This window comes from Ictidomys tridecemlineatus, chromosome 15 (genome assembly GCF_052094955.1).
Source record: "Ictidomys tridecemlineatus isolate mIctTri1 chromosome 15, mIctTri1.hap1, whole genome shotgun sequence".
NCBI classification, from domain to species: Eukaryota; Metazoa; Chordata; class Mammalia; order Rodentia; family Sciuridae; genus Ictidomys; species Ictidomys tridecemlineatus.
The window spans coordinates 16,340,945-16,352,306 of NC_135491.1; the positions used below are offsets into that span (position 1 = coordinate 16,340,945).

An 11,362-nucleotide genomic window follows, 5' to 3' on the forward strand; every position below is an offset into this window, starting at 1 on the left:
GGCTGGGGATGTGGCTCAAGCGATAGCGCGCTTGCCTGGCATCCATGTGGCCCGGAGTTCGATCCTCCGCACCACATACAAACAAAGATGTTGTGTCCGTCGAAAACTAAAATAAATTCTCTCTCTCTCTCTAAAAAACAACAAAAAAATTCTAATCCCACTTTTTAGCCCAGCACCCCCCCCCATGTTGCCCTCTACCTGCTAAATTTAGGTCTATAGTTTTTTCAGAGGTATTGTCATATTAATAGTTCACTTCTTTTTAGTATTGTCCTCAGTAGGCAATTTATTATTATTTTTCAATTTACCATCTTGACCATTTTTTTAATATCTTTATTTTTATTTTGATGTGGTGCTGAGGATGGAACCCTGTGCCTCACGCATGCCAGGTGAGCGTGCTACCACTTCAGCCACATCCCCAGCCCCATCAGTAGGCAATTTAAATTGTAGTTTCTGGTAGTGTTCTAAGTACTTTGTTCAATTTTCTTCTTTTAAAATGATGTTATAAATTCTCAACCATGGAATTTTCATTTTCTTTTACTTTTTTCCCTTATCATCTAATACCCTTTAAATTATTTTATTGATATTTTAGTGGAGAGCTTGAAAGAAAAAGAAATAAATGTAGTTATTTGCCATGTCTGTATGTCACAGTCTTGAAAATCTTTTAATATTTTTTTAGTTGTAGATGAACACAAAATCTTAATTTTATTTATTTATTTTTATGTGGTGCCGAGGATCGAACCCAGAGCCTCATGCATGCGAGGCAAGCACTCTACCACTGAGCTACAACTCCAGCCCTTCAAAATGTTCTAAAGCAGTGACTTTAAAACTTCATTAATAAAGGTCCACATTAAGAAATAGGCTTTAGGGCTGGGGTTGTGGCTTAGTGGTAGAGTGCTTGCCTAGCATGCATGAAGCTCTAGGTTCGATCCTCAGCACATATAAATGTAAAATAAAGACATTGTGTCCACCTAAAACTAAAAAAAAAAAAAAAAGTAAATATTAAAAAAAGAAATAGGCTTTATATTCTATGCTTATATTTAGAATCAATTTGCAGATATACATATATGTATGATTGTAACAATATGAAAAGCAAAATTTCATGTACAAACAAGTACCAAAATGTAAAGTATTCTAATACTTCCAACTTTAGAGTTATGGGAGGAAGGGCTATTTTCACCAGGAAGCAAAGTCCAGATATACACTTAAATGCATTCCTCTTCTTTTTGAAGGGCCCGGGGTGCTGGAATTGAACCCATGGATATTTTACCACTCAGCTACACCCCCAGTCCATTTTATTTTTTATTTTGAGACAAGAATCTCACTAAGTTGCTGAATTTGTGATTCTCTTGTGTCAGCCTCCCAAATCACTGGAATTACAGATCAGTACTGCCAGACTTGAAATACATTCTTAATTTTTTACTTTTTATTAAAAATTAAAGCTCCATTCTACAAATGAGGAAACAAACGGGAATTACTACATTCCTAATAAGGGAGAGGGATTCTCAGCTCCCACCCAAGACATGGGATTGAAATGATAAGGAAGGTCCCAAAAGAGTTAATAGGTCAGAAGAAAATTGTGAATAACCTAACAGTTCTTCTGGGAAAATGGTCAAGCCTTCTTATTCACAATTTTAAAAATAGTCAAAATACATATAGATCCAAGATAAATAAGAGACAAACAGTATTTGTCCTGATAGAAGGGGAATGGGTATCTAGAGCAAAACAGTGTCTTACTCTCTATTTTATTTATTTATTTGGTTCAAGAGATGAATCCAGGTGCTTAACCACTGAGTCCCATCCCCAGCCCTTTTTTAAAAATTATTTATACATATCTTTTTAGTTGTTGATGGGCTTTTATTTTATTCATTTATATAGGATGCCGAGAATTGAACCAAGTGCCTCACACATGCTAGGCAAGTGCTCTACTGTTGAGCCACAACCAACCCAAGCCCTTTTTATTTTGTATTTTTGAGGCAGGGTCTCATTAAGTTGCTTAGAACTTCATTAAGTTGCTGGCACTGGCTTTGAACTTGTGATCCTCCTGCCTCAGCCTGCCGAGTCTCTGGGATTACAAGTGTGCACCACCATGCCTGTCTTACTTCCCATTTTATATCATTTGGCAATCTTCAGGGGAAAAAACATATGTAGAAAAAGAATATATATTTGGGTCTTTGCATATGTGAATATATATAGATACGGATGTATGTATGTGTGTGTATTAAGGTCTGAATATGTATGTATATCCATGTATGTTTATTTACTTCAAATAATAAAATCACTAGTTTAAAATAAATAAAGTTGGGCATGGTGGCACACACCTATAATCCTAGCAGATCAGAAGGCAGAGGCAGGAGGCCTGCAAACTCAAAGCCAGCCTCAGCAATGGTGAGGCACTAAGTAACTCAGTGAGACCTTGTCTCTAAATAAAATACAAAATAGGGCTGAGAATGATGTGACTCAGTGGTTGAGTGCTCCTGAATTCAATCTCTGGTACCCTCCCCAGCAAAAAGTAAATAAAATAAAATAAACAAACAGAAATAGGCTTTTCCAAACAAAGTCAACAATGAAAGGACCAAGGTTTGTTTATAAGCCTTTCCTTGCTCTTAGGGAATATCGGGGCCCTCTCATTTGAGGAGGAAGTTTCCCACTCATCTTTGTTAAGTATTAAGTAACAGAATTCCCTATTAACAGAACTTTTTCTTTAGATAGGAGGTTGAAAATGAGAAATAAGCTTCCGAAAATAGTTTGTCTCCAACCTTCCTTTCCTCTAGCTCACATTTATAAACACATTTATATGCATACTTTCCTCCCAATTTACATCTAATTTTAAAAACTCAAACTACAAAAATATTGAAAGATAAATGCAAGTAATACTTGTGAAATCCTTCACCTGTATTTAACAATTGCTTTCATTTACCACATTTACTCTTTCCTTCTCTAAAAACAAAAACTTTACCTTTAGCTCCTTCAGCTTGTACTAAGTATGAAATTCTCCTAAACATACTGCCATTACCACACCAAAATTACTGAACTCTGCCAAAGTAATAAAATTTAATACATTATCTCTATTTCTATCTTCCTAATTATTTCAAAAATATCCTTTAAATCCTTTTTTTTTTAAATTCCAGGATTTAATCAAGAATTCTATACCTATAAAACACATCTTAAACACTCTCCTGCTTACATTTCTTCAATGTGACTTCTTTAACAATTTTGTCTGAATGCCTTATTAGTCTCATCTTTCACTGTGGGGAGACGATCTGGATGGACTCACCTTTAGTCCTGACACAAGGGTCCTGAACAATTATTGTCTTCCTCAGTAATCTGGGTGTTACCCCAGCTCAGATAACAAGGCGTGGCTCCAGGTGTAGGCGTCACCTGCTGGGGTTGAGTTACATTCACCTGTTCCTTTGTAATCCTACCCCTTCTGCCCTTTTCAAATAGAATGTTCTAAGAAACAGCGTCCCCCCAAATAAAAGCCCATTCCCTAACGTGCACGCTCTCTCTCTCTTTCTCTCTCTCCAGCCTCTTGTGACCTTCTCTTGCCCCCTTCTTGGGGAGCCTGAGGCCGGGAGATGGGGAAACCATCCTGAAGCTTATAAAAGGTATTTTGTGTCTGTGTGGTATTTTGCATCATCCCAAATTCACATGAGTGACTTTGGTTCAGCCACCCACACTGAACAAGGGCAGCATTTCACCCCCAGAAATTAAACTCCAGCCATATACAATGACATGCCTTTCTTAAAATACACAAAACACTCAATGCTTCCTAACCACTGCTCATCATGTTCCCATACCTAGAACCATCTCCTGATTTCTGACCAGCTCATCTTTCCTTTGATCAATGCTTTCCTGTTCTTAAAGAAAAAAAAAAATTTATCACTTGACTAGGATATCTATATCTATAGAATCTATTTATATTCCTGTACCACATGAACTTGCCTAATTTGTGGCATTTCTCACTCTGCACAGTATCAGTTGATTTGTCTGTTTTCCTAGGATTGTGAACCATTTATGGGAAGGACTGCTCATATGGCTTCATGTTTTTTGGCCTGGCACAATAATTTACATATGAAAAGATATAGTAAAGTTTGTGCAATGAACTTTAAATAGTGAGGCACAATGGCACCCTAGCAAGAAGAGTGGAATGAAAAAAAACCCCATCAACTTAGAATTTTCTGTCGAAGAAAATTATCCTGATCTGGGCACAGTGATGCACACTTGTAATTCCAGTGGCTCAGGAGGCTGAGGTAGCTCTCAAGTTCAAAGCCAGCCTCAGCAATAGCAAGGTGCTAGGCAACTCATCAAGACCCTGTCTCTAAATACAAAAAAAAGAAAAGAAAAAAAGAAAAAGAAAGAAATCATCCTTCAAACATGAATAGGAGGGGCTGGGGTTGTGGCTCAGAGGTAGAGCATTCGCCTAGCACATGTGAGGCCCTGGGTTTGATCTTCAGCACCACATAAAAATAAATAAATAAAATAAAGGTTTTGTGTCCAACTACAACTAAAAAATAAAATATTTAAAAAAATGAATAGGAAAAATGCTTTCTCAAACAAAGAAAAACTAAGATAATTTATCAAGATGACTTACCCTGAATAAATTATTAAGAAGAAATTCTTCAGGAAGAAGAAAATTTCTATATGTAAAAAATGAATTTACATAAAGAAAGGAAGACAAAGAAGGAATAATGAAAGTAAAATAAAAATATTTTGGTTCTTTTATTCTTAAATGATCTAAAAGATAAATGTTCATTTAAAGCAACAGTGATAACAATGTAGTGGTTGATTATAGCACATGGATAAGTGAACTGAATAACAGGAATGTCAACAAGAATGGGAAAGATAAATTGGGAACACTCAGTTATAAGGCTTCCACTGTGTATGAAGCAGTCTAGCATTTTTTTTTAAGTGAACTTAGATTAGTTAAAAATAATATTGAAAATTCAGAGGCAACACTTAAAAAGTTTTAAAAAGAAGTACAAATTATACAATAAAACGGATTAAATGAAATCATATAAAAATTTCAATTAAGACCAAACAAAAAGGGGAAAACAAAAGCAAGTGGAACAAATGGAACAAAACAATTTAATTAGAAAGATGGTAAATATTATCCAACTGCATAAAAATTAGAGGGGTAGCCCTGTGCCATGGCATACGGCTATAATCCCAGCTACCTGGGAGGCTGGGGCATGAGCATGGGAAGTTCAAGGTCAGCCTCAGCAAATTAGCAAGGTTCTAAGCGACTTAGTGAGATCCTGTCTCAAAAAAATCACAACATAAAAATGCTGGGGATGTGGCTCAGTGGATTTAATCGGTGGTACAAAAAATTACAAGGGTAAAATGTCTAAATACACCAATTAAAAGATAAGATTCGCAGAGGAGATGAGAAATCAAGACCTAATTATATGTGTCCACAAAAAAGCCCCACTTTAAACATAAACAGTTTAAAAAGAAAAGCATGCATCAGTTGCATTGGCACATGCCTGTAATCCCAGTAATATGGGAGGCTGAGGCAAGAGGATCACAAGTTGCAGGCCAGCCTCTGCGATTTAGTGAGACCCTGTCTCAAAAAATAAAAATGGGGCTGGGGTTGTGGCTCAGTGGTAGAATGCTTATCCAGCATGCATGAGGCACTAGGTTCCATCCTCAGCACCACATAAATGTAAAATAAAACTAAAAAAATAAATATTAAAAAATTTAAAAATTTTAAAAAAATGACTGGGAATATAGCTCAATTGTAAAGGGACCTGAGTTCAATCCCAAGTACCACAAAATGGGGATGGGAATGGGAGTAACATCAACAAAAATGAAATAAGAGGGAACTCTTAGTGTGGCCTGGCTAATGGTAAAGCACCCTGGTACCAACAACAACAACAACAAAATCCTGTCAGAATTAACTTTACAGAACTCTGGGAGACAAAAGTTATACCAAAGAAAATACCAGGAGAAAGTTGACTGAAACACTGTAGGAGATCTGGGTGCCATTTTAACTAACCTATTCAGAATTCATAAAAATGACAAAAAGTCTGAGACGTTATTAGAAATAATTCAAACAAAAGCTGTGTAAGGGCCTAACCAAGAAAACTTCTTCCATTTATAGAAGTTCATAAAAGTGAACTAAATGAGTAAATTTTCAGGCAGCGAGTAGAGGGGGTTACTGGGGACTGAACCCAGGAGAGCTTAACCACTGAGCCATATCCCCAACGCTTTATATTTTGTTATTTTGAGACAGGGTCTCACTAAATTGCTTAGGACCTCACTAAGTTCCTGAAGCTGGCCTTGAACTTACAATCTTTCTGCCTCAATCTCTAAAGTCAGTGGGATTATAGGTGTCTGCCTCCTGTACTCAACTTTTAAAAATAGGAAAAGTCAGGTTGGCAAAGATGCCCATTTTCCCAATATTATCTACAAGATTAATGTAATTCCAATCATAATTACCAAAAAAAATTTATAAGTCAACTTGTTAAGCCAACCCTCAAATTTACTTAAGATGAAAAGGCTAGAGAAAATGAGATGAAAAAGAACAAGGTTAGAAAGCTACAAATGATTGCTTAAATTTAAAAACCTAAAAATAACTGGGCTGGGATTGTAGCTCAGTGGTAGAGCACATGCCTGGCATGTGAGAGACACTGGGTTCAATCCTCTTAAAAATAAAGTTAATAAAAATTAACAAATTTTAAAAAGTAACTAAAAGGAATATGGAAGGAACAAGGTGGTAGAGACATTAACAGAATAAACTCAAGACTTCTCTTTCCCCTATTTTTTTTTTTTTTTTTTTAGTTGTAGATGGGCACAATACCTTTATTTTATTTATTTATGTGATGCTTAGGATATCAAACCCAGGATACCAAACATGTGAAACAAGCACTCTACCACTGAGCCACAACCCAAGCCCTCTCTTTGCTTTTTATATTTGTTTTATATATATATATACTTTAATATAATTGGTTTTTATATATTTGATTTTCTAACCATGTAAATATTTTATATAATTATAAAACAAAAGCTATACCTAAAAAGCAAAAAAAAAAAAAACCAAAAACAAATAAAGTGAATCATTTATCAGTCTGTAGCTTAACCAAAGAGAAATTACTTCTAGTTATTTTAAAGCACAATAATTGGACTAAACTTCCCTAGAGGGATCTACCCTTATAACAACAGATCTATAAAGAAATGTGAGCCAGGCACGGTGACACAGGAGGCTGAGATAGGAGAATCACAAGTTCAAAGTCAGCCTCAGCAATTTAGCAAGGCCCTAAGCAACTTAGTGAGACTCTGTCTCTAAATAAAATACAAAAGAGGGGCTAGGGATGTGGCTTAGTGGTTGAGTACCATTTTAACTAACTGATTCAGGTTAAATTCAATCCCTAGTACCAATTAAAAAAAAAAGTAAAATTATTTTTAGTAGGAATGTTAAGTTCTGATAAAGTTGTTCTGAAACTTTACTTTTTTGTACCAGAGATTGAACCCAGAGGCGCTTAACTGTTGTGTCACATTCCCAGCCCTTTTAAATTTTTTTTTTTTTAATTTTGAGATAGTGTCTTGCTAAGTTGCTGAGGCTCGCTTTGAATTTGCAAACCTCCTGCCTGATTCTCTGGAGCTGCTGGGATTATAGGCATTCCCCACTAAACCTGGCCTGAAACTATCTATTTATACATATATATGGATGGATAGGTAAGCAAATAAAAGATACAAAAACAATTCCAAAGTTAAAATCCTGCAATCCTAAATTTTAAATAATAGAAAGAACAGTATGAACTCATGTCTATTTTGTTAAGAATATATTTCCTGCTATAAGATTAATGAACCCATGACAAGTGAAAGAAGCCTGTCCAAAAAGGTTACATGATTGTCTGACTTCATGCATTATGAAATGTTTGGAATATGCTAAAGAAAAGTAAAGGGACAGAAGGCAGATCATGGTTGGTTAGGCTGGGTGGGAATGAGGGAATATTATGGGAATAACTGCTACTGAGTACAACGTCACTTTTAGCAGAAACAAAAAAATGCTCTAAAATTTTATTATGGTGATAGTTTCACAGCTCTGTGTGTATGTATGTATATATACATATGTGTGTGTGTGTGAATGTGTGTGTATGTATGTGTGTATATATATACACACACATTCACACACATATGTATATTTTTTAATGGAATTGTATACTTCATTTATTTAGGTACTGGAAATTGAAACCAAGGGAGCTCTACCACTGAGCTACATCCTCAGCTAGCTTGCTTGTTTATTTATTTATTTATTTATCTCTATCCATCTATCTATCTATTTATTTATTTATTTATTTGTACCAGGGATTGAACTCAGGGGCACTTGACCACTGAGCCACACCGCCAGCCCTATTTTATATTTTATTTAGAGACAGGATCTCACTGAATTGCATAATAGCACCTCACTTTTGCTGAGGCTGAATTTGAACTTGTGATCCTCCTGCCTCAGCCTCCCAAGCCACTGGGATCGTAGGCATGCCATATCGTGCCCCACTTTTATTTTTTATTGATTTAAAAAAAATGACAGCAGAATGCATTACAATTCTTATTACACATATATAATACAATTTTTAATATCTCTGTTTGTATATAAAGTGTGTTGACACCCAATTTGTGTCTTCATACTTGTACTTTGGATAACGATGTGTATTACATTCCACCATCCTTGCTAATCCCCTGCCCCCTCCCTTTCCCTCCCATCTCTCTGCCCTATCTAGAATTCATCTATTCCCACCTTTATTTTTTATTTTGAGAGAGAGTCTTGGAATTGTCTACTTTAAATGGATAAAATGTGTATGAATTATATCTTAACTGTTAAAAAAAAAAAGAAAATATTTCTTAGCTCTGTTCACACAAGCACACAAAAATTAGAAATAATAGTAAGGGGCTGGGGTTGTGGCTCAAGCGGTAGCATGCTTGCCTGGCATGCGTATGGCCTGGGTTCCATCCTCAGCACCACATACAAAGATGTTGTGTCTGCCTAAAAACTAAAAAATAAATATTAAAAAATTCTCTCTCGCTCTCGTTCTAAAAAAAAAATAATAATAGTAATAAGCACTACAACTGTGGGCTTTTAAATTTTCTTTCTTTCTTTTTTTTTTTTTTTAGTTCTGGAAAAAAAAAACACAATACCTTCATTTTATTTATTCTTTTTTGTTGTTGTTTTTTAACGTGGTGTTGAGGATTGAGCCTAGTGCCTCACACATGCCGGGCAAGTGGTCTACCACTGAGCAATAACCCCAGCCCTATAACTGTGGTCTTAAAATACCATTTCCCACTAAAAGAAATCAAGGTACCACACAAAAAACTGATTTCATGCCTCATGCAGGAAATGTTCCAAATGATCCAGGGTCTCCTGTCATAACAGAAATGTAGGACACTAGGCTGGAGTTGTAGCTCAGTAGTATAGCACTTGCCTAGCATGTTTGAGGTAGTTGATTCAATTCTCAGCACTGCAAATAAATAAAATAAAGACATACTGACAACTAAAAATATGTGTGTGTGTGTGTGCGCGCGCGTGTGTATCAAAAAGAAAATAAATGCAGGACACTGTCAAAGGGGATGTGTTCAAAGGACTCAGAAGCTATTTTGAAGAGTGAACAAAGATGAGGAATATGAGCTTCAAAACCAAAGTAACTGTGGGGTTGGGGTTGTGGCTCAGCGGTACAGCACTTGCCTTGCATGTGTGAGGCACTGGGCTTGATTCTCAACACTGCATAAAAATAAATAAACAAAATAAAGGTATTGTGTCCACCTACAACATATATATATATATATATATATATGAAAGTAACTGTAAATATTTGAAACCACATAAAAGATGTTAAAATTGATGAATATATAATGTAATAATAAGACTAAGAGATGAGAGGAACAAATTCAATATCCCAAAACCCTACAAATAGAAAGAATCCATTTATTCTCTCTTGCACATACAGTGCAGAAGAGTGAGTAAAAGCTGATGAAGGAAATTTATTTCTTAGGAAATTTTTCTGACAATTAAATATCCCTGGATTATTGCAATAGTTTCTTAACTAGTCTTTCTGCTTCTTGCCTTTCTCCCTCTCTACCCTTTCTTCATTCTTTCTCCAGTAGTCCATTCTCACCAGAGCAGACAAATCACTACTCATAAAGTGTAAACAGATAATGTAACTCCCATGCACAACTCTCCAACAGCTTCCCATCAAAGCCAAAATCACTACTACGTTCCATAGGCCAAACCTGATCTGCCCTCCTCTCCACTTAGATTTCATCTCTCTTTTCTCCCAACTCTCCCCACTTCATTTGCTTTATTTAAACCACAAGCATGTTGCCACCTCAGGATTTTTATAACTCTTATTCCCTTTGCATGTGATAACCTTTCTAAAGTTATACACATAAATTGTTCCTTTACATCTTTATTACTATCTTTTTAAGATGCTTTCTTTGACTGCCCCCATCTAAAACACTAATTCCCATCTCTAATTCTAAATATGCTCCCACATTATATTTTCTCTTAGCATTTTTCACCATTTAATAAATTTTGTATTTAACTTACTTACGTTGTTTATTATGTGGCCCACAACAGCGTAAGTACCATGATATCAGGAGGTTTGTCTCTTGTTCACGCTTATATTCCAAGCACCTAGGACTTGTGCCTGCTACATAGCATTCAATACATGGTGAGTCTATGAATACTCCTTAATACAAGAACAACTCTGAAAAAGAAATTTGAAAAGAGAACACTACTTCAGAAAACATATAATTCACACACACACAAAGATTTTTAAAAATGCTTGACTTCGATAGTAATCAAATATGTGAAAATTAAATTTCTATAGCAAAATAAAATTGTAACTATGAGGTTAACAAAGATTACTATTATTTATAATATCTATTGTTATCATGAGTGTGGGGATACAGGCAGTCTTATACTATGACAATAATAATGCATATTATTGGACTCTTACATTGGGAATAATTGGAGAAATTTAGAAATTCTTTGGGACATATATTTTGATCTATTAATTCCACTTCTAGGAACCTACCCACCCCTCAAAAAAATAAAATAAAAAAGAGCACTGGGCTGGGGTTGTGGTTCAGCGGTATAGCACTCGTCTAGCACATGTGAGGCCCTGGGTTCGATCCTCAGCAATACATAAAAACAAACAAAATAAAAGTATTGTGTACAACTAAAAAATAAATATTTAAAAAAATAAAAAGAGAACTATGAAGCTGGGTACAGAGGCCCATGCCTGTAATTCCAGGGGCTCGGGAGGCTGAGGCAGGAGGATCCCAAGTTGGAAGCCAGCCTCAGCAACAGTGGGGCTCAGTAAGACCCTGTCTCTAAATAAAATACAAAAAAGGGCTGGGGATGTGG

General features: G+C 35.7%; 1 protein-coding gene across 1 annotated transcript in view; it reads right to left on the reverse strand.

Moving 5' to 3' along the window:
* Positions 1-10,683, reverse strand: part of LOC101973785 (uncharacterized) — a 52,209-nt gene extending 41,526 nt beyond the window's left edge. Inside the window, exon 1 of the mRNA XM_040279437.2 lies at positions 10,545-10,683. The gene's annotated coding sequence lies outside the window, so the exon portion shown is untranslated. The remainder of the gene's footprint in view (positions 1-10,544) is intronic.
* Between the last annotated feature and the right edge of the window lie 679 nt (positions 10,684-11,362).